The sequence below is a fragment of the Montipora foliosa genome, chromosome 4, assembly GCF_036669935.1.
Source record: "Montipora foliosa isolate CH-2021 chromosome 4, ASM3666993v2, whole genome shotgun sequence".
In the NCBI taxonomy this organism is placed as follows: Eukaryota; Metazoa; Cnidaria; class Anthozoa; order Scleractinia; family Acroporidae; genus Montipora; species Montipora foliosa.
Window position 1 is genome coordinate 3951371 of NC_090872.1, and position 5616 is coordinate 3956986.

The 5616-nt window shown below is 42.4% G+C and overlaps 1 pseudogene; it reads right to left on the reverse strand.

Moving 5' to 3' along the window:
- Positions 1 to 3003: 3003 nt before the first annotated feature.
- LOC138000935 (uncharacterized protein F54H12.2-like) lies at positions 3004 to 4355 on the reverse strand (annotated as a pseudogene).
- Positions 4356 to 5616: the final 1261 nt, after the last annotated feature.

Below are 5616 nucleotides of genomic sequence, written 5' to 3' on the forward strand. Positions count from 1 at the left end.
ATAAAACCTTTTCTAAAAACGCTTGAAAAAAACCTTTGGATTTTGAGAAGCGTTTTATACTGTGGTATGGTGAAGCGGGAGTTGGTTTCATATCGTATTTCAAAATACTTTTCACAATATTTGACGCAGTGAGCAAACAACAATATACATTTCAAACGCTTTATTAAAAGATACTCTAGATGTAAATGATTGTTCTTCTACTATTTGACTATTGTAACGTTAAAACAAACATGTTGCGTTGCGCTTAAATAAATACTGTGACTCTGATAATGCAGTTCTGTTCAGACATACAGAATATGAAACATTCGAGACCGGACTAACTCGAACGAATTTTATTTGCAGAAGGCTATCGTTAAGTCAATAAAAACACATCAACAAACGTTTCAAACGTTTTACTGAATTAACAGAGAACGCTTATCACAATGTGATATTTGCGAGAGATAGTTCTCTTTAAACAAGGCTTAATCCGAAAAAAAGTTGTTTTGAAAGCGCACCCTATGTACAACAAAGATTATAGTTGTTAAGTCAATAAATACACACCAACAAACATTTCAAGCGTTTTACGGGACTAACAGAGAACGCTTATCACAATGTGATATTTGTGAGAGTAGTTCTCTTTGTAATTCACTTGCATTCGCTGCATCATGATTGTTCTATTATGCATGCACTGTTTCAACGCTTTTTGAGCGAAAATAAATCACACACGCGCAAATGAGAGAAGAAAAAAAAATGTTGTAATTCACTTGCATTCGCTGCATCATTAGTGTTCTATTATGCATGCACTATTTCAATACGTTTAGAGCAACAATAAATAACACACGCGTAAATGAGAGATGAAAAAAATGTAATTCATTTGAGTTCGCTGCATCATTATTGTTCAGTAAGGTTCCCACTTTGTATTACTCCTTAATCGGGCAACCATAGGTGTTCTCGCCCTGTAGGACCTTTTAATAACTCTCTTCTCCGTGGAATCTGGGGGCGTTTCAAAGATCCAGGGATCTGTGTCCTTTTCGATAGCAGAAGGTGGTGTTTCTATCCTGACAGGAATTTTGGATGGACCAACGGGTGTGGTTAGAAGTTTCCTGTGTGCTGTCTTTTTGGGTTGTACCTCGGATATCATTGGAGAATGGTTTGGAGTGGGCCCATTTGGAGTTGTTGTCGCTGTCCCTGCAGGTTTCGTCTTTGTTTCGCTCTTCATTTGTTTTGACAAACCTTGGTACCTTGTAATAGTTGATCCAATAGGGCCACTTTTTGATCCTCGGGCAAAGTAGAATCCGTGATATGTTTCATGTCTTGATCCAAGCGCGTCAAGGTCGTGAGTTGCGGAGGTGAGGTTAAGCGATGTTCTGTCTCAAGGCTTTGCAATAAATGCTCTGGAACCAACATCATTTTTTGTACGTGTTTCATTTTAGCACTTTACCCAATAAATTCAAAGCGAACGGTGCAATCAAAGAGGCGAGAGCTGGCAGGAATCCTCCTTGCTGATTGAGAACTTCTTTTTTCTTCTTCAGACTAGGTGTCTTGCGAGTCAAATACAGGAGTTTCGCCTTGTGCGGTTTCAAGCGTTTAAATGATGAACTTGGAACCATAATATTCCCTTTAAGTAGATTAAGAGCGACTTCACTGATGGCTTCTATTTGTCCCTTACTAGCATGAGATATCATCTCTTTCCGCTGTTTCCCTCTGCTTGTAAAACAAGTGCAGAGAAAGGGTAAATGTGGATTAACTTTGGAAGCCTTGACGAGTTCTTGTTTTCTTCTCTCGGTAGCTTTTGAAATCTTTCTAGAACGCAAAGTCATGTCACCACCACTTTGGTTGTTTACTGTCTCCTCGCGGTGCAACAACTGCAAAGCCATGGCGTTAAATGAAATCTACTGGAAAGGGTTCATCGGTTTTATAGATTTTCTTATCAACGTAAACAATGGGATATGAATGTGACTCTGGGAAGATCCTTGTTCGCAATCGTTGAATGTCCAGGGTTCGTGGATGTAAATCCATCATTAAGTATCCAAATGGTTGTGATGTAGCGTCTTGAAAACTCTACCACACAAACGGAACGCGCCCAGAGAACGCCTGTTGTGCCAGTGTCCTCAACCCCAAAGTATCTCGAGGATTGTTAAAGGCAATGATGTAATTAGCATTAAGAGAAATGCTCCGGGAAAACTTTCCTGGGGGAAAAAGGTTTTGTGTCAAATAAATGCAGGTGACGTCACAATGATGGGACACTTGGGTGAACAAATCCAAAATGCGCTCGTCATCGCTACAGTTTCTCATGAGGTCATCTAACACGAGCAGACCAGGACGATGAGGGGGTGGAAATAAGGCGGAAATGTCGTCGGGAATACCCTCCATAAACGTGACTTCCTTTACCAATTCCTTAAAACAATCTTGCCATTGACCGTTTGTGTACACGAGATAGAATTCCCACCCCTTTGACTAGCACATACACACAAAAACAGCAACATTTTGTTTACTTTTCAACATGATTTTATTGCTTATGGACACAGCGAAATGACTTACAACCTTGTTGAAAGCAATCATTAACTTTAGGATAAATGACTGAATTAAAATAAGCGTGTACACTCCGTTCAACTTGTGCATCGTTCCACTGAGAATCATATCGTTTAAATTTAGCTTGAACAGTGTTCGTATCAACATTCCGTGCTCGCCGAATGAGATAAAACAAACAATAATCTCCACAAACATCCGAGTTCAGTCCTTGCAGTGGTTTGTCGTTCTAATAGGTAACTTCCCGTAGAATGTAGGTATCCATCTTGTAAGTTTCAGGAGGAAATCCGTAGCTGTCAAAGAATTCACTTTCACGAGGCGATTCAAAGTACATAGCCACCCAATGTGTCCCAGGTTGCTCATGATGAGTCCGGCTGGGTAGGTGTTGATGACAGGTAGCCTATCCCTTGGAAATATGCCTTGCATCAGAGGTGCTAACACAGGGTCAGAAGGACAGGCTTGCCATAGTTCTTGCGTCGGATGCATGACCATGAACTAAGAGCCTTGTGACAAATCGTAGACCAAGCGACGATTGCGATCAATTTCCAACTGATTCTGAAATTCTGCGTACACAATTAAATTCAGAACTGAGTTCGTTTGAGTTCCAAATTTCAGGTACAGGTTCATGTTACCCGTTCTTCACGTTACCTGTCTTTCTGATACCCCATTATCAGATGATCGGGATGTCCACTTCCTGCCGGTGTCAAATCAAAACGGAACAAACCGTATCCGTTTTCCCAATCCACTCTATCAATGTCAAGCCCGTGCCCACAATTCATGTCTCCACTTCCTGAAAACAGCGTGTTGTAACCATCGATCTTTTGTCCACCCGTCAGATCCAGCGCAGAATAAGGCATTTCTTCTCCATTCACAGTCAGCCGAATGTCTTGCAGGTCAAACAGCTCAAAGTTGAAAGGATATCTTGCAAGGTTTCCGTTGAAGGCATCGTTCCGCACGAGCCCAAAAATGATGCACTGAGGAATGAAACCGTGGAATAGATCTGTCTCAGTGTGATTTGAGACTCCTTGAGGGATGATCCCTGCCTGCGTAGGGGTTCTGGTTAGGGTATAGATGGCTGGTAGCGGTGCGCTCCGTTTGTGACCTTGCATGATCTGCACATGTTCTAGTTTCACACTGTCTGCAACACGCACTGTGCGTATGCGAAGCGTACTAGACATGATCTTTAGTTTGCAGTTGTTTGGAGTCTCCCCAGCCATGAGACCAAAAGCATCGTTGTTCAGATCCACTTTGACTTTGATCTCCAAACCGTCAAGCAACAACTTGTCAATATTAAACACGTCACAAAGAGGTACTCCGACCAACCCAACTTCTGCGCCGTTGTTAGTAAATGTGGCTCTTCTATTCAGACCCTCATTATTTTCTGCTGTATTATCTACTTCATTCATGTGTCCAGCAGTGTCTTTGTAATACAGAGCTTTGGTTAAATACGATTTCTTGGCTTGTTCCGTAAAGTTCAATAAGGTCTTGATGTAAGCATTGTATGCTTGAGTGTCTGACTGTAGTGTTACCAGCGTTTCGTTGATCTTGATGGTAAACTGTTTGATGATGGAATGAAGGGCGTTGTTGACCAGAGTGTACTTCTTACCATCCCCTGTGGGCGATCCATCTTGTTTGGTAATCTTTACTACCAATCGCAGCTCTGTCTTGTTAATGTCAATGTAGTCAGCTAACGGTTTGATGACAAACTCGATGGGATTAGTTCCCGTTTGAACCGGTTCATAATCGATCCATTTGCTGCTAACAATGGACACATCTGTCACAAGTACATCAAACAATTGTAAACTTGAATTCGCACCAGGGGCTGAGAGAGGGTGTGCTGATGCCATCTTTAATCAAAAATAGTCTTGAACGTTGACCGAGGTGTTCTCCTTTTCTTGGTCTGTCCTTCACTGCGCCGCTTTGACGTACCGCGCGCTTATATACTCTTTTTCCTCGACCTTGCTGTGTAATGTCATCAATGACCCCTGTGAGTAAATTTTTTCCAGCAGCTTTCGCTCTTGTCTTGGCAGCTTTCTTTAAAGGTTGACCATTGATCACGTCTTGGACAAGTTGCATTCCCGTTTCCAATCCAGTATCGAGCATTCGTTTTCCCACTTTTTTTTGCTGTTGTTTTGAGAAAGGGAGTTGCTGAACGGAACAAGGACCAAAACATTCCACCTAAGCCGTTGCCCCCTTGACCATAAGGGTTTGTTCCTCCGTAGATACTAATGTCTCCTCCTTTACCGTGCTGCCTATAGGGTACAACATGTCGTCCATATGGGTAATATCGGTGGTTCATAGGTAATAACATGTTGTTATAGAATATCACGACGCCGAAAATGCAGGGTCACGCGTACGGCTCCAGAAGCAAATGGTATCAATTGACCTGTGTCTCCCCTTACATTGATCGCCACGGATGAAAACACAGTTGTAAATGTAAAAACACTCGTTTCCTTCCAGACTCGTAATGGTCTTGTCACTCTTCAAATAAATGTCTCTCAATCGATTGTGTAGTCCCTTCGTCATACCGTGAATGACATCTTTGACCGTACGGTAAATGCCACTTGGTACAGGGATGTTCAATTTCCAGGGTTCAGGGCCAGTCTTACAAAGCAAAGTGTAGGACAATTGATTCTCACCTACGTTTTGCCAGGTGTAAGGGTAAATGATGCGTGTCATGGCCACCTCCCAGTCTTCACTTAGGTGTAGTTGACTTGGTAACTGCATCTTAAAATCGGCCGCCTTGTTTTCTGGATACTGAGTCAGACTTGCATCACTGGTCAGCACCATGTAAAAACTGTTGGTCATGTTGATCGACGGCGGAAATGTAAAACGACGCTGACGATACCGTCTAAAAATGCTGGCGTTTGACCGTATCCACTCGTTAAATATATTTCAATGGTCTGAAATATCTTTGTCCGCAAAGGTAGGTACACAATATGTTCTCTTTCTTCAAGGAGTGTTTCTCGAAAACTGCCCAGGGGTACCATCTCATGTAGGAGAGGTAAGCGCTTGTCACCCATCTGCCACGGTTCCACGAGATTGGTTTGAACTTGAACCAGTCGCTGCTTACACGAGCAAAGCGACAGCGAAGGAGGAAAGATGTAA